Source organism: Diabrotica undecimpunctata, chromosome 4, assembly GCF_040954645.1.
Source record: "Diabrotica undecimpunctata isolate CICGRU chromosome 4, icDiaUnde3, whole genome shotgun sequence".
Classification (NCBI taxonomy): domain Eukaryota; kingdom Metazoa; phylum Arthropoda; class Insecta; order Coleoptera; family Chrysomelidae; genus Diabrotica; species Diabrotica undecimpunctata.
The window spans coordinates 97,383,501-97,402,884 of record NC_092806.1 but is presented as its reverse complement, the minus strand read 5'-3'; the positions used below and the strand labels follow the sequence as shown (position 1 = coordinate 97,402,884).

The following is a 19,384-nucleotide window of genomic DNA, read 5'->3' as shown; positions in this document are numbered from 1 at the left end:
TTTGAGACTTGATAAATCTAAACCGGTTAGTAATCTATTTAAATGAAGCAGTTATATGCTGCCTTTTTTTAATTTTCATTAGTTTACCAGATATTTAATTTGGTTATATGATTTGTTAGAAATGGATTAAATATTTAATTGAAATAGACTCGACTGCTATCGTCTTAACACTCATGCGGAGGTTTATTTTTTAGTCAAGACTTGAGTTTTATCATTGTTTAAAAAAAAATCTTTTTAAACAATGGTTTTATGTATGTTTTGAGAAAATTAAATTTTCAATCTTTTAATCTTTAAAATGACGTTTGAAAATATACTAAATTTATGGGTATGGTTTTTTGATAATGGTTTTGAAACAAATAAACAGATCGATATGCCACAACAAGAGGCAACACATATTTAGGGACAAATTAATCTAGGGGAAGTGTGCCTATGTTGGACCCCTGCCTATGATGGACCCCCTGCTGTAATTTCAAATATGGCGCTGTTACATGCACATCGCCGGTTGCAACTTGCGCACGAAGTTTGTAGTTTAGTATTTGCAAAGTTTCAGACCCTTGGCGATTATAACAGTAAATTTGTGAAATAAAATTAAAATTTGGCGTTGCTGATGTAATAAAATTTTTTGGTAAGTAATACTTTACTGGTAACATACGTTAAGCTAAGTATTGCTTTTGTTTTGTATAAAATGACTACACTTTCTTTGTCAAATACCTACCATACTTTGTTTAGAATGGTCAAAACAAAAGTAACAGAATTATATTTACTGTCTTGTCTATTTGCCTATGATGGACCCCTCTGTCGTTACCTATGACGGACTAGGGGTCCATCATAGGAAAAAGGAAATAAATTGCTACTTACCGATTAACATAATACATTTTACAGGGATGGGCAACAGTGGAATGAGAGTAACATGCAGAAAGCTGTAAAAAGCATACAAGAAAAAGCTATGGGCTTTAAGCTGGCAGCAAAAACATTTAACGTTCCAAAAACGTCTTTGAAAAGGCGCTTTAATAAGCAACAAGGAAGTACCAAAGGTGATTTGGGAGAACAAAGACCAGTATTTTCCACTGCTATTGAAAAGGAAATTGCTGACCATATTATCACCATGGAAGCTCGTTTTTTTGGCCTGACCAGTAAAGATTAAACGAAAACTTGTACATATACGAAGTAGCTGAAAGAAACAATATTAGCCACAGTTTTAATAAGGAAACCAAGATGGCAGGCTGGAAATGGGTCAGAGGCTTTTTAAAGCGACATCTTGGAATATCATTACGAACTCCAGAAAATACTTTGTTGGCAAAGGCTCAAGCTTTTAATAAACCAAATATATGTGCCTATTTTACAGTATTAGCACATATATTAGACGAGTTTCAGTTTCCACCGGAAAACATTTATAACATGGAATAGTCCGGTTTGATGACTGTGCAAAAGAGATCGCAGAAGATTTATGCTAGTAAAGGTCGCAAACAAGTTGGTGCTTTAAGTAGTGCAGAGCGCGGTCTACATGTTACGGTCGTATGTGCAATGAATGCAATTGGAACATATGTTCCTCCTGCTTTGATTTTTCCTTGACAGAGAAAGATAGACGAACTTATGATCGATGCACCTACTGGAAGTGTAGCCTTCGCTCAAGAAAAAGGATGGATGACTTCCGACATTTTCTGTCTCTGGCTGCAACATTTTTTAAGGTATTCAAAGGCTTCTAAAACCAACCAAGTTTTGTTGTTACCCAATGGTCATAGTAGTCATAAAAGTTTTGAAGCTCTCCAGTTTGCAAAAGAAAACGGTATTATTATGTTTTGTTTTCCTGCTCACTGCTCTCATCACGTTCAACCCTTGGACGTAGGATTTTTTGCACCACTTCAAACTTACTACGGCCAAGAAATTCAATTATGGCTGCGACAGAATCCAGGTAAAACAGTTACCCAATTTAAAGTAGCCAGTATCTTTAATAGAGCATATTTAAGAAGTGCTCTTTCATCAAATGCAATAAATGCATTTAAAAAGTCAGGAATAGAACCGTTCAATTCAGATGTCTTCGAGGACTGGCAATTTTTTCGTCTATAAGAACAGATAGAGAAAATTATGAACCAAACCCACTACCAGGATGTTCTGACGAGAACTCACTACCGGAACATCGGAACCAACATGTTTCTTCGATTGAAGGTTTATCAAAAATCACTGATCAGAAATCAACATCATCGTTAGACCTAAACCTCTCGGTCGAAGATATTTGTCCTCCTCCTTTAGCTGGAGTATCTAAAGTAACTTAGAAAAGGGGTAGAAAACGGGGTAAAACAGGATATTTAAATTCAACGCCAGAAATTGATGATATAAAACAAAAAATTGCAGGAAAAGAAGCAAAAAAAGAAAACAAGACGCAAGAAAAGTGAAAAGGCAAGTTCGTGTTTCAACTACAAACAGTTCTGAAGACGATTGTGAATCTTCTTTTGAAGAAGACGACTCGAACGATGCAGCTTGCATTTACTGTAACGAACTTTTTTCGCATTCACAATCCAAAGAAAAAAGGATTAGTTGTCAAGTGTGTAAGAATTGGTGTCACAATAAATGTGCAGATGTAAATCCTGGACGTAAACAATTTGTGTGTGAATTGTGCATGTAACTTTTTTCTTCAAAATACCTATTTGTAATATTATTTATCGTTTAGAATATCTTTTGGTTTAATAAAATAATTTGGTATTTACTTATTTTACACAATATGCAACGGGTCCATCATGGGCGTATCAAAGGGTCCATCATGAGCGCATATATGCCCATGATGGACCCTTAACAGGATTTTAGTAAACTATGAATAACTTTTGTCATCTTAATTTTTATCAAAATTTGAAACATTTGCATATTATACAAATAACAAGACGTTATGTGGTCATATTTAAAGCCTGCTAAATAAATAATTAAAATTATTATGGAGCTTTTTCCTTAAGGGGTCCATCATAGGCACATTTCCCCTATGTGTTGGGATAAAAGGAATAATAATTAACAAAACTTTAATAAATAGTACCCTTTATTTTATTTATTTATGTATTTTATAATATACACACCATTTTTGTATTTCTGTTTACATAAATGAGAATGTTTTTTTCAATCAACTCGCCCGATATGACTGTTTATGCAAAAATAAAATTCGCGTTATTTTAATAGTTAGATAACACTTATGAAAATTCTAATATCTACACCATAGACAATATTAACAAAATAATAATTCAAGGTAAAAAAACAAAACAAAATTGTTTACATTAATAGTTATAGAAATCGATTGTAACATTGTTTGCATGAACTAAAATAAGCAATGTATGAGTTGGATCTATGTATGAACCAGCAATACTAGTTTAAAAATATTAGATCGATGTTTAACTACAATGGTATCAAGTCCAACAAACGTTATGATAGCAAAGTGTTCAAGAAAAACTGCAGCAGAAAACTGAGTTTGTGGCTTTCGTGCAGTTTGTACAGATTTTGTCCTAATCTTAACCAGTCTCTTTTTTTAGTGCTGTTATGCGAGTTTTAAGAAGATTAATCCGTATTCGAGATGCATGTAATCTCCTTTAAAGTGTGTGATAATTATAAAATCTTTTTTTCTTGACCAGTGGTGATAACGGCATATCTAAAAAGCTCATCAACAAAATCGTCAAGTTCAGAATTATCACTGTGCGAAACAGTATTGGCACTGGTTGATGGTTGTTTTTCTATTGAATAGGTACGTATGAAAAACGCGTGGTGTCGTTAACGAACCTTCCTCTTCTACCTCACTATATTTTTTGGTATAGCAGTACTGGGTAAATATTTTGCATTTAGATATTTTTGGTCAAAATGCTTACTGCATAGATTTTTTTTTAAATCGGGTAGCTCCAGACTTTCCAATGCAGCATTACCTACAACAATATTATTATTAACACAACTGAAAAAAAGCAACTTTCTGCACAATAAATTAAAAAAATAAGTTCTGTATTTAAGATATAGATAACTTGGCAGTTATGCCAATATATGTTTATATTTATATATATATATATATATATATATATATATATATATATATATATATATATATATATATATATATTTATATATATATATATATATATATATATATATATATATATTATATAAGAGTAAGAAAAAAAATTTTTAGATAGGAAAAAAAAGAAATTAATTACTATTTAAATGGGAATAAGCCACAATTAAAGGTTAAAATACGTTTATTGACGTTTCAATTTCCACTTCGGAAATCGTTCTCAAACATGTTTGTTTTTTAGAACGATTTCCTAAGTGGAAATTGAAACGTCAATAAACGTATTTTAACCTTTAATTGTGGCTTATTCCCATTTAAATAGAAATTAATTTAAAATGCCACAAGAAAATAGCTTCAGAACAATATTAGAAAAAAAAAAAAGATCCCATATCACTACAAAAAACAAATTTTTGATAGTCCTATGGGATCTAGTCATGGATGATGTTATCAGTGATTGTATCAACAATTACACTTTTTTCATTCCTTTTATTAAAAGATATGTAGATGATTTAGTTTTGGCACTTCCTAAGCACAAAATTAATGAAATAGTCAACATTTTCAACAATCATAATCAACATATACAATTTACAGTTGAGGAAGAGGTAGATGATTCTCTAGTTCCTTAGAGAAGGTTTCAAGTCCAGTGCTTTATACAGGTTGGTGAATTGTTTGCAGTCGGTAAGTTTGGTATGGTTGATTCGTAGTCTTCTAATAGTCGATGCTTCTCTTCTAGTTATGAAGTCTAGGGAGAGATGACCAATAAAAGATTGAAGTTTATGAAAAGTTGTTTTGCTCTTTTGCTATAAGTTTTGTCAAATATCCTCTACTGACTTTTTAAAAACGAATTTCGAGATTCGTTAGCTAGTTGAATTGGGGTGACTTCAGTCACCCCATGGTTGGTAGCTTCTTTGGCAAAATTATCTGCTGTTTTATTACCAGTAGTTCCGGTGTGAGAAGGCAGCCATATGAGAGAGACTTACATCGTAAGCAGAGAGATTTTGGTATATGTCATGAATGTTTTGAACTAATAGGCGGTCAGTGAAAATTGTATTGACTGAATGGATATATGAAAGTTAATCTGAACAAATGGCAATATGTCTGTTTTGATGGGAGATGCATTTAAAAGCCAACAGAATACTATATAGTTCACCTGTGCAAACGTTGCATATTAAGGGTAACCGAGATGATCTTACAAGTTCATGTTTAGTGGTTACTGCGCAACCAATACCAGTGGTAGTTTTAGAAGCATCTGTATAGAAAATTAAATTCTAAAAATGCTTTCTTTATAAGAAGGTTAGTAGATTCAAGTTTGTTAAAAATGGTGAGTGAGGTATATATTGAAGGGAGATCTTTAGCCCAGAGGGGAAGTAAAATTAGAGGAAATGAACTAGTCTGAAAAAGGTCAATATTTTTAAGTAGTGGACAAATTAATTGAGGTATAGGTTTTATGATAAGGTGTTGGTTATTGTTAGTGGAAGAAGACGCCATTGTGGCAATTAGGGAATGAACGGGATTAAATGGATTTGCGGATGTTGATGCAGCATACGAAAGTAGAAGTGATTATCGTCTTAGGGTAGGAGAAAGTTCATTAGATTCACGGTATACACTCTCAATAGAACTAAAGCGAAAAGCGCTCAGACCTAGAAGAAGTTTTATCGGCACCCCATTGAAGATGACTGAGGGTTTTAAAACAAACAAACAAACTTTTAAAACAATTGATTTTAAGTTCAGAGATTTGACTCTTTCAATTTAATCTGGAGTCAAACATAAAACCGAGAATTTTACATTAATTAACAGCAGAAAGTAGAGAATTGTTAAATAAAATTTTGGTTAAGGGAGTGAAAATTCTTTTGGAAAATTTTACTAATTTGGTTTTGTTCTCAGTGAGTGATAATCCTAGTTTGTTAGATCTATCTTGAATTAGATTTACTACACTTTGTATAAGTTTATATGAGGTTGGGACCTCACCAGGGTTGAGTTACCAGTGGATATGATAACATTTGCCATGTTATTATATCCACTGGTAGCTTTAACATCCTAATATATAAGACTAAATAATGTAAACTAAATTGTAACATATAACTTTTAACGGGTTTTTACCCAGATATTTAGCGGCTCAAAACATTTTCACCTAGACACCGATGATGGAATATAGATTCCAAAAACCTTTTGTCTTCATGACATAGCCCATTTGGGTTTTTTAATTTATATACCTTTTATAATGGATTTTAACAAAAATTTTTTTTTGTAATGATTTTTCTTTTATATTAGTATAGATTAGGGCAAGATCTTTCATTAACGATTATCAGCGGTATGTCAGTGGTACATTTACTGGCTTCATTTAGAGGGTCGTTGGTGCCTAAGGAATTTTCGAGAAATTTTTCAAGATAATTCTAGAAAACCCTAATTTTTGTAAATTTATAGGATTTTAGTGCAGCTTTTAGTTCGAAATAGTTTATAAAAGAGTTCGGATAATTGGTATCTTGTGAAACTAAGGATGAATAAGGAAAGGGTGAAGGAAGAAAAGAGTATATATGGTTAGGTCCAGATTTGTTCCAAAACTTTTATTTTATCAAGTATAACCTTTTGATTAAAAAAGGGATTGGATATTTTAAGGTTATTTTTTATTAACAATTTTTTTTTAAACTAGACTTGGGCTAGTATTTGAAGTACATAAAGTTTTCTTACTTAATTAAATATCGTGTCTAAATTTGGCAAAAGATGAAGTTAAAATATACAAAGAGCAGAAAACACATGATATATGCCTATTAATCATCTGATGTTCCGTATTTCTTAGGGACTGTTCGATTAGTGAATGCGGGATGGAAGGAGATACATTTGAAATAAGGATTCTTTTGGTCGCAGAAAGAAGCCTGCAGATAAAGATGACGGTGAAATTAATTATGACGTTCGGTGTATTAGTTGATCAACGATGTCAGTAGAAGTGAGGAAAATGTAGATTCGATTATTCGAAATGCGAGATTTAAAAGTAATATTTTTTGGATAAACTATTTTACCAATTTCTTTAATATATTCAAATAAAACAGTATTCAAAATGGAGTGCATGACAATAACTTGTCCCCTTTTAGAAAACGAACGGGAAGGAGGTCTAGAGACTGCGGCAACGACATATGATTTTGGGTTGAAACTGGAGTTGTTTTGTGTAAATGTAAATATTTAATTACTGTTCATGATGTGTAGTTCTGGTTACCCAGACCGTAACACAATACCTAAACGTGAGTACCTAAAGGACCCTCTCCCAAACTGGAAAGAAAGAAAAAAAGGATCTCACCTATTTCTTGGGATTTTCTCTGGTTTTCTTTAATTAAACCAATATAGCCACAATTAAATTCGACTATTGAAATATAAAACCAAATTTGATACTCGTCTTCTTATCACATTGTGATTAAAGAATTTCGCTTCGTATTGTTAACTCGTCGATGAATTAATTTATCTGTTTAACACATCCATTAGGAACTTTAACAAGGGTGTTTAACCTTTGACAGTTATTTGATGTTTTTTGAATCGATTATTTGAAGCTTTATTTATAAACTTCACCATTTTATTAAACTTATTATTAAAAAAACGGTTTGCAAAAGTGCTTTTTAGCTTCTAAACATTTATACTACTTTTGATATTTTTCATGTCATACGGCTGTACGTAGGCTCAATGAAAAGCTGGCGTAAAAGCACAATTAAAAAAAAAACAGAACTTTCTATAACCACTAACAAGAAACAAGCTGAGATATTGCAGCGGACAGATCTCCCTTGCATTTTTCTGTGGCGATATTTTACGAGTACCATTATTTTAATGTTTCAAAACTAATTTACTTCTTCACTGTGTATGCTATTGATAAATCGAATTATAAAAATTAGATATTCTTTTACAATGTTCAATTTTCAGCTCTTAATGTTAATAAACAATGAAAATATTTGCAATTTCTTAAACAAGAAAAAAAATGCTATTTGATTTTCTCTGGGCCATAGAAAGTTTTGGTTTTTTTTAATGTTTTTTTTTATTAGCTTTATATTGAGCCTACATACAAGTGTATGACATAAAAAAGTCAAAGTTATTAGAAATTTTTATATGCTAAAAATTTGTTACTCTTCAAACTGATTTTTAAAAACAAATTTATTATATTCTTGATGTTTTTTTTTAAATAATTTAAAACGAAGCCATAAAAAATCGATTGCTATTTACAAAATATCCCTAGAGTGACTGTTTGGACAAGTACAGTTGTTTAAATAATCGGTCTCCTGGATAAACAAATTGAATAACTCATAAACTGTATGGTCGTTCTGTATGACATTTAGCACACTTTAAAAACTCATTAACTGCCATAATTTTAAATAGTTGTATTACATATCGTTATGCAAAAAGAAAGTTATTAACATTTATAAATTATACTTTAAAAATAAATGTTTTTAAATTATCTCGGTCAATTCTTTATGTATTTTAATTATAAAAATATCAATATTAGAGAACATTTTATGATCTATAACTTTTATTTTAACGTTTTATGCGCATAAACTTTTTTCACTTTTTACGATTGTTTAAAAAAAAGCAAAGCAAAATTAGCTAAAGTCTTCACATAATTGTCATCAGCTACCCCTCATATACCTTTTAGAGACTTTAAATATCTGTTTAAGATTTTTTCAGCTTTTTTAGAGTTGTAGATCATAAAAAGTAATGTAACTTTTGAGAGTATCTAAATTAAAATACAAGAAACTATTAATCGAAATAGTTGCAAAAAACCTTATTTTTGCAGTTATTTATAAATTAAAATAACTCTTTTTTGTGCAAAAACATATAACATAGCTCCTTGAAATTATGGAAATTAATAAGTTATTACAGTGCGCTAAATGTCATCAGAGCAAATAGTTTATAGGTTATTTAATCTGTTTATAAACATTTATATCTTTGATATCGTTTATGCCACAAACTTATATAGAGGCTAATGAAAAACTGATGAAAAACACACTTCCTAAAAAAAAAAAGAATCTTCTATGACCATTACGAGCCAAGCGAGCATTTTATATTTAAAACCAAAGCATTTTATTCTTAAAATCATACTTCCATTGTCTATTAACAGTAAAAGATGAAAATTGAAGGGACTCTAAATAAAGATCTGAATTATGCGATCCAGCTTACAGATGGCATATGCGGTAAAGAAGTAAAAATTTATAACCCGTTAAAATGATGGTACTCGTAAAATACCTCTTCGGAAAAGTAGAATGGAGAACCATCTGAGCTCCGTTTTTTTTTTAGATTTGAACTTTTTTAAAATAAATCGCGCTTGTAAAATTTGCAATATCTTGGCTTCTGTGGCACGTAAAACATAATTTTTTTTTAACTGGGGTAGCTCAACAAAAAGTTGTTTAAATAATCGCTTTCCATGATAAACAAATCGTCACTATTTTTATTAGTTACATTACATACCATTATGCAAAAACAAAGTTATTAAAATTTATAAATTTCTGCAAAATCAAGGGTTTTTTGCAACTATTTTGGTGAATTCTTTATATATTTTAATTTAGAAACTCACAAAACGAAGAACTTTTTGAGATCTACAATTTTTATTTTAACTATTTTTCTCTAAACTGGATAAAAAACGTTTTATAAGCAAAAGAATGACCTCTCACTTTTTAAAATTGTTTAAACAAAAACAAACCAAAATACCTGTATGTCTTCACAGATTTATTATTAACTAACACTCGTATATCTTTTAGAACCTTCAAATATCTTTATAAGATTTTTACGTGTAATCAATGATTTTTTTACAGATGGACTGGTATATAAATTAGGTCTCCGATAAAGATGAACTTATTTCTACTTTTCAATACAATAACTAAAAATAGGTAGCTAAAGAAATACATATTTAAATATCTAATATTTTGTTTATGTTTATTAACTTGATATTTATTCACTAATTTGTTTTTCCGAAGTTTATTATATCATAATTATAATACCAACGAAAACGTAAAATTCAAATGATGAATGAAAAAAAAAATAAACATTTTTTTAAGTTAATTGCGTAACGGAAACGGTGTAAAATAAAAGAATATAAAAAAGTTTCTATTTACTTACCAGAGTGTAATATCCATGTTTGACAAGCCGAAAGATTTTTTGTCGGAAATCTGAACATTCTTAAACCATGAATTTTGTATGATGATAAACCACATTTGTAATAACAACAAATATTTCCAGCCATCTGTAAAAAACTATTTATTTAATATGGGGGTAACATTATTTTAATTTAAAATCACTTTTTTCAAATATTATCGAATGTATGTATTATCCGCTAAAATTTATTTCTAAATACCTAATTTGTTCATTTCTCATACAAATGTTTTTTGTTTTAAACACACAGAATTAAAATGTTTTACTTACCTCGGACCAAATTTTTGTAATACACTTCCAAATAAAATAAAATATTTAAATTCTTTAAACTTATTTAGATATAGGAAGATTTAGAAGCCACAGTACGTTTATGTACAATTTTAGTTGACACGATATTTACTAGTTGATAGTAATAACTCTATTTTAAATGAATATCTTAAGTGATTCAAGGTCTGTTTTTTGTTACATGTTTATTTGTAAATAAACCTGTTGCTACTATGTCAGTGAAATATTGCAACGCTGGTGAATTTAATTCAATGGATCAAAAATGGAAGTTAAGTTTAGTCTTTAACTTTTTCACATAGCACCATCTAGTATAACGTATATCAAACAAACAATGGTATATTAAAATCTATTGAGACAGAAAGAGTGGTGACATCTAGTGACTGTCTCAATTAGAATCAAACAAATTTATACATTGCGTTGGCTAACTAGTTCTATTTAAACAATGCCTAAACCCATAAAATTTTGAGTAGTATATATTTAAAAAATATATTTCGTAATATATTTAATTTCGTAATTTAATAAACTTCGAATTTGTAATTTTGGTTGATATCAAATGCAAATACTTTCTTCTAGGTTATTCAGTAATTAAGAAGTAGAGTAATTCTTGTACAGAATATGTTTAAAAGCTTGATACATTCAGGGCCTTAATTAGTCTTTATTTGTTCTTCGGAGCGCGTAAACATATTCGAGTTACGATTATTTGTACCATCTTGCAAATTTTGTACTGTTACTGTTTTGTTATTGTTATTATTTGTTGGTGGCTGTTGTTGTGATTTGCTGTTGGCAATTATTGTTATTTTCTTTTGTTGGCTATTGTTATATTTGACGCCGAATTTTTACCGCAAATTGGAGGAAATTATTCAATGGAAACGTGGAAAAGCTTTTAGAGAAGCAGATACTAATAAATATTATTAATTATCATCTTAATCAGGATAACAACGATTCTGTATCAAGTGCAATTAGGAAAGTGTCAGGAATGAGTGGTGTTTGCGAAAAGAATCAATAAACACCATATTAGCTGTTGTAAATGTCGAAGAAACTTTGCTCAACTTTTCACGGGCCACGCTACATCGCTTGCTGAGTAATATGTATTTTGTGTTTATAAAACGTGGCAGAAATTCAATTTTGATTGAAAAACCAGAAATCATCTCGTGGCGACATCGTTATTTACGCGAAATTCGTAAATACCGTTCAGAAGGATACAACATAGTGTATTTAGATGAATCATGGGTAAATATCGGGCACAGTGTGAAAAAAGAATAAGTTGAAAAAACAATTACATCTTATCGCGATACTTCTGTTCGTGGTCTGACAACAGGATTAAAAGCTCCAACAGTTCGTGGTGCACGCTTCTTTTTATTGCACGCAGGATCTACCAGTGGATTTGTTGATGGAGCAGAGCTCACGTTTTTGGCAAAGAAAAATACTCACGACTACCACGACAAAATGAATTGACCGACCTTCGAAGATTGGTTCGAAAATAACTAAATGCTAAATTTGCCAGAAAAAACTGTTGTTGTAATGGACAATGCCTCCTATCACAGCAGAAAGTCAGAACAAATTCCCAACAGTTCAACACTAAAAAAAGATATTCAAGAATGGCTTCTGTCACCCTATCACTGTGAACTCAATCACATCGAAATGGTTTGGAGTGAAGTGAAACTGTATATAGCTGGACGTAACACGAATTTTAAAGAAGCTGAAATGCGAAATTTAATTACAGCAGCGTACCAGGTCATTACGCCAGAGAAATGGAAAAACTACGTAAACCACGTAATAGCAACAGAAAAAAAAATGTGGAAAATTGACAATTTATTGGATGATATCGAACCAATTATTATAAATATAAATAACGAAGATAGTAATGACAGTGACGATAATAATGATGATGATGATAGTGAAACAGAAACTAAATGTGACAGCGATTGACAGAAAAAGGAACTAAATATAATGGTGTACAATTACGATTACTTACACACGAAATTAAACACAATACAACACAATACAATACAAAGTACAAACAAATAATGTATAGTATTATTTAAAATTATAAGCAAACGATATTTGTAAATTACATAAAATTGTACGTGAGGACTTGTTAAGAACTCCTAGTTTATTCCGTTTATTTTGAAAGATAAACAATATAGAACGCCATCGCTCACTGCATAAAACTGGCACCGTCTTGGAGAAATTCCCATAAGGTTAGCATTGCATATCTTACCCTGTACATACTAGTCACTTTGAGAAGATGTATAGTATTCATAAAAAAATCTTATAAGTAACGTAGATCAGTTTTTCGATTAATTTTTCAGTCATTATTGAATATTTTAGAGAGTTTACAAAATAGCAATTAAAAGATCCACTTTCAATAAAATATAAATAATGAATACACAGAATATAAAGATACTAATAAACAATTTTTAAGCTTTTTATAAAATTTTGGAGTTCATTAATCATCTTTTTTATTTAAAATATAAATTTGTTATTAATGCCTAGTGATGCATACCTATAATTGTATTTTTAGGTTTCATCTCAAATCAACCAAAAGCCGAAAGTTTTATGATCGGAGATACTACCGACTACAGTTTAGGGATTTATCGTCTTATAATAGTAAAGTTTTCCCTTTGACAATGGACAATTAATAATATAAGTACGGTGATAAAAAGCCGAAAAATAGTTGTTGATATTATATACTGTATAAGTATATATGTATTTTTGTCTTATTTATTAGTACCTAATTGTATATAATTAACCCTTAACAGAATCAAATTCCGAGATATTTTTTTGCTATTCTTGAGAGTACTCAAATATCTTAAATCTAAATACTTATCTTAAAATTTCAATATTAAATACGGTAACATATTTTTTTATATACAGTATTTCTAATAATAACTTTTCTTACTTTGTTAATTGAACTAATTTTTGGTCAAGTATGTAACGAACTTTGCACAGCGTCCAGTTAATTTGAAGTTATCAAATACATAAGTTGTAAAACGAACATATTTCTTTTATTTCATACCGTATATTTAGTTTACCCTTTAAAATATTATTTATATTATTATCTCTTTCAGGTACAACTTGTTATTTAATTGTATTAATTATTCTTCATATATTATGTATATATGTAGTATTTTTAGTGTTTACAGCGGGATATAATTACTCTTCCCTACTCTTTTTGTTCCCGTCTAGTAACCATCTGTATGTTTCTCATGTTACCGGTGGCAATTGAACGAAGCAAAAACCTACCAAAAAGAGGATAGCCTGGAAACTCAGGTAAGAAAGAAGAAAGAGGACAACCTGAAAATTCAGACCACAAAGAAAAACAAGAAAACAGAAAAGACAAAATCTACGGGAGCAATCCCCAAAAATAAACAAACAGCTGAAAAGCCAAAAGCCAGTGAAATAAACAATGAGCCGAAAAAAGGCAAAAAAAGAAAATTTCCCTCCGCTTATACCCCCTACGCAATAGGTAGTAGAAATTGTACAGGAGAGTGATGCGCAAACCGATCGGCGACCTCCGTCTCCATGCCAAATGGAAACAGAAGAGACACCGAAAACAAAAACAACGTGGACACCGAAACCGCCTGTAATAAAATTACAGAGCGTGAACTACACTGACGAAATTTTAAATATTGGCCAAGAACAAAACGTGATTACAGCGAATAAGCTGTCTAGAAGTGAGAGAGAGAGACGCTAATCCAGGCAAAAAGCCCCGAAGACTATAGGAAGATGGTGAAAATCATTGAGAACTTCCACGAAACAACACAAATACAATGGATAGCCTTCATATTAGAGGAAGATATAAAACCAAGGATGATTTTAAGAGGATTACCTCCCACTATGAACACGACGAAAATGTTCGAAACTATCAGGGACGAATATAATATTGAATGCATATTAGTGAAGAATACGGTATCAAGAAAAAGCGACAAAAGACACCTTCCTATGTTTGTCATTACGGTGGAGAGGGAGGACGTCGAGAAGGTAAAGCCCATCACTAACCTGATGCACATGAAAGTTCACATAGAAGATCTTAGAAAGACAACAGGGCCCACGCAGTGCTTTAACTGCCAAGGGTTCCACCATGCACAAAGAGCTTGTTTCAAAACACCTCGATGTGTAAGGTGCGGCGAAAACCATCAGAGCAGAAACTGCCAAATGCCAAAAGAGCGGAAGGCAAAAGCTGTCAGGGACAGCACCCGTCAAATTTTAGAGGATGCCTAAGATGTCCAACTTGGGGTCGCCAACAACAACCCCAAAAAAAGACAACAACCAACACAAAGAAGGCCGCAAACCACACCCAGCGGGCCTTCCTACGCGCAGGCAGCTAAAGCATAAAGCAATGAGAATACAATTATCATTTCTAAACAACAGCAAGATGGCCTAGTAAGTTCTGTGAAAGAGCTAGTTACTAGGATAGTCCAAGATGTGATCGCAGATATAAAGCTAGCACTGAACTAGGCTAAGGCCTAAAGACCAACCAGAATATACTGGACGAACTGGTCAATAGATATGAAATGGACGTCGTGGCTATACAGGAATCAAAGCTCACGAACAACATCAACATCAAGTTTCCAGGCTACGACATTTACAGGAACGACACCACAGCAAGATCAGGTGGTACAGCAATACTAGTGAAAAAAGGCATAGGTCATATCAGAATTCTAACACCACAACTAAATACTATGCAAACAACAACAATAAGAGTACAAATGAGGCAAGGAGAAGTCATAATTTACCTCCGCCTACTTAAGACCACAAGATCTACTAATCGAAGACGGCTTAAATACGTTCGTAAACGACGAACACTCAATCATAATAGGAGACCTAAATGCAAAATCCCTAAACTGGAATGACAGAGCTACGAACAGAAATGGAAGACTACTAAACCCATACATAGAAAATAACGACGACGTTATGGCAATGGGCCCCACAGACCCAACGCATTACCCAGGAAACGGACTTCCTACATACATAGACATTGTAGTAGCAAGAAACCTAGGACTACAAACAGAAATACAAACATTAAACGAAGGCACAACGGACCACAACCCCGTCCTATTAGAACTAGGAACGTGGGAAGAAGAAAGTACAATCAAAAGAGTTAAAAAGAAAACAAAGAGGAATAACTTCAAAAGACTCGTGAGCACCGGAATTAACATAATTCCAGTGATAGACAACCCACGAGAAATAGAAGACTCCTAGAGTTGCCAAACATCATCCAACAAGCACTCAGAAACAGCACTATAGAAGAAGAAGTAGAAATGCACACGGGAAGATTTAAGTATATACTCTTATTTTTGTTTCTTAAGTGTAATTACTGCTCATTTGGTCATTAGAAATAAATACCAATGGTTGGGTCATTAAAACTACAGCACTTGAAATTCATGTGTTTAATTTTACGCTTTTGAATGATGATTTATTCACAATAAGCAAAACATAATGAACTAACTCTGAAATTAGTTTGTTAAATTTATAAATGTACATTAATTTTGTTTTCAGATGCTGCTTGAAAAAACTACAAAACCAGCGCTGCCATGCAAAAGGAAATTGAAACTTGATAATGAAATATCTGAAAAGATCTAAAGAGAGGGCTGCTTAAATAAAAATATCAAACTTCCTTATACATAAGTATTGATCCTTTTCATACTTATGATTTCAACTTTAAAACTCAGAAATTGACTTGTCTGCTTTTAATTGCTGACCATACAATTGTATAGAAAATCAGAATGGGAAGGGATAAGGGAAGTTAAATGATTCTGTTTTTAGTGAACCGAAGTCATTTTCAACAATTTTGCCAAATTCTTTAGCAGTATCCACAATCCTTCTTTTTCCTGTCTAGACAAATGTAGTCAAATACCCTATATCAGTCACAGCCATATTCACTCTTTAACTATTAAAATTTGTGACATTCTGTAGTGTCGTAAGCTTAGACAGTGTGAACCCGACCTTAGGGTGTTAGCTGACGGCTGTCTGGCAACCGTCAGCTGTCAACCTAAAAAAAGGACACTGGACACTTGTAAAATTGCTGTAAAAATATAAACATTTGTGTTCACCCTTTTAGCGGGTATTTTAGTAAAATAAAACTATTTACCGTAATTGTCGTATTATTACAAGGATACTACAATTATTTGGCGACGAGAAAAGTTGTGGAAGTTTGGGTGAAGCACAAAATATTGTATTTTTTTACGGAAAGTTGAATTTGGAATTTGCAAGTCATGTCCTTGAACCAGGGTAATTCAGAAAACGTGGTTTTGCCAATCCAACCGACTGTTACAGTGGTTAATACTGGGAACATTTCGGCATTAGCAGTTTTCAAGCAAGGTGATGATTTTGAAGTATTTGAAGAACGGCTAGACCAATTTTTTATGGCAAATATAATAGAGGGTACACGAAAGGTTGCTGTTTTACTTACCTTGTTAAGTGAAGAGGTATACAAGATTTTGAGAGACCTATGTAGCCCTGAGAAGCCGAATGGTAAAGACTTTGATACTTTAATACAGTTATTAAGACTACATTTTAAACCAAGAGTGTCTGTCTATCGCAGAAGGATTGTTTTCGATTCATTAAGACAGGGCCAAGAGTCTATTAATGATTGGTATTTAAGGGTGAAAAATGCAGCTACACAATGTGATTTTATGGACAAACTGATGTATAGAGTCCAAGATAAATTTGTAACAGGCATGAGGCCAGGTCATATATTGGACCGTTTGTGTGAGGAGAGTCCGTCCAAAAGTTTTCAAGAACTGTTAGAGATAGCTTTGAACAAAGAAGCAGCCTTGAGAGAACAGTCCAGAAATAATGCTGAAGTGAATAAGCTACAAGAAGTTAGACAAAAAGCAAGTAGTACTTCTAGTAGTAATATTTCCAGAAATGGTGAGAAAATAGTGGAGAGACATAGTGATCCAGAAGACTTAAGGTGTAATTTCTGTAACAAAACCAAGCATAATTTTAGTAAATGTAAGTACCGAACATTTATTTGTAAAAAATGTGGCAAAAAGGGTCATATTATGGCAGCATGCAAATTAGAGCAGAATCATTTGGTGGAAGAGGAAGAAAATGAGAATATACTTTCATTGTACAACTTAACAGACATTCAACAAGTTAATTTTATAAAGCCACTGTATATTCCAGTTGTAGTAGATGATAAGGTGTCCACACAGATGGAATTGGATACTGGAGCAGGTATTTCTTGCATTCCTGCATTCCTTTGAATAAAACAGGTATTAAATTAAAAACCTACTCTGGAGAAATTGTGAATCCAGAAGGGAAAATTACTGTAAAAATTTCTATACAGAATGTTTCAAAAATTTGTAATTTTACAATAGTCAAGAAAGCTACTAAAATGTTGTTAGGTCGCGATATAATTAGTAAATTTAACATGTCTTTAAAAAATTCCAAAATAACAATTAATGACCTAGCTATTCAAAATAAAAATAAATGAATTGGATAAAATATTGTCAAAATATTCAAAGCTGTTTAAAAGGGAGTTGGGTAGGTACAATGGGGAAAAAGTTACTTTAGAAATAGATGAAAATGTAAAACCAGTTTTCCACAAACCTCATCCCTTACCATTTGCTTTTCGGGAAAAGGTGGAGGTGGAACTAAAGCGGTTAGAGTCAGAGGGTGCTATTGAACGGGCAGATAATTCTCTGTGGGGAACACCATTAGTACCAGTTATGAAACCTAATGGCAAAGATATTCGTGTTTGCGCTAACTATAAAATCACAGTAAATAAATATTTAAAAGATTTCAAGCATCCATTGCCCCGTATTGAGGACATTTTCGCCGCGTTACAAGGAGGACAAAAATATTCAAAACTCGATTTTCTCAATGCTTATAACCAGTTAGTACTAGATGATACAACTAGTGAGTTATTATCTTCGAGCACACCTCTAGGTATATATAGAATAAAGCGGTTACCTTATGGCACGAAGCCAGCCTGTTCTATTTTTCAAAATGTAATTGAAAAGGTTTTGCAGGGGTGTCGGGGTACAGTAAATTTTCGGGACGATGTAGTAGTAACAGGGAAAGTCGATAGAGAGCATTTAGAAAACTTGGAGGAGGTGTTAAAGCGACTAGAAAGAGCAGGGTTTAGATTAAACGAAAAAAAAATGCGAATTTTTCAAAGAAAACATTTATTATTTGGGACACAAAATATCACAAAATGTGTTGGAAAAAGACGAAGAAAAGGTAAGGGCAATCATAAGTGCTCCTAGACCCAAAAATATTACAGAGGTTAGGGCTTTCGCGGGAATGATAAATTATTATTCTCGTTTTTGTGAAAATTTACAAGGGAAATTAAAACCCTTATATGAGTTAGTAGGGAAAATGAAAAAATTTAAATGGACAAAACAATGTGAAAATGCTTTTCAATATGCAAAGACTGAGTTAGCTTCACAAAAGATTTTAGTACATTATGACCCAGATAAACCAATTCGTTTAGCGTGTGATGCGAGTGATTATGGAATCGGAGGAGTTCTGTCTCATGTTTTACCAGATGGGAGTGAGAGGCCTATATGCTATATCTCGAGGGTATTAAACAAAGCAGAGCGAAATTATTCTCAAATTATGAAGGAGGCTCTGGCTGTCTACTGGTCGGTATCTAAATTGTACCAATATTTGGCGGGACGGAAGTTCGAAATATTAAGTGATCACAAACCATTGAAATCGATCTTTGGTGAATATAAAAGCCTACCGAAAATGGCGGCGGGTCGAATTCAAAGATGGTCTTTATTTCTAGCTGGTTTTGATTACATTTTTAGGTTTATCAGAGGAGTGGATAACTCAAGAGCAGATGCGTTGTCACGATTGTCTTTACAGAATGATTATGAAAATGATGAGCCTGAATATGATTATTTAAACATGGTTGAGAGTTTAATACCTATAGATTCAATAAAACTTAGATCAGAATCAAGAAAAGATCCAATTTTGGGCAAAGTGTTCAAT

At 32.2% G+C, this 19,384-nt stretch overlaps 1 protein-coding gene and 1 long non-coding RNA gene across 2 annotated transcripts in view; both read right to left on the bottom strand.

Annotated features, from left to right (window-relative positions):
• Positions 1 to 19,384, bottom strand: part of LOC140438833 (endoribonuclease Dcr-1-like) — a 115,228-nt gene that overhangs the window by 31,001 nt on the left and 64,843 nt on the right. The window lies entirely within an intron of this gene.
• LOC140439818 (uncharacterized) lies at positions 3,809 to 10,873 on the bottom strand. The gene is made up of 3 exons (XR_011950733.1): positions 10,421 to 10,873; positions 10,118 to 10,241; positions 3,809 to 3,893 (listed from the first exon to the last, which is right to left on the bottom strand). It is a non-coding gene; the product is annotated as an uncharacterized lncRNA (long non-coding RNA).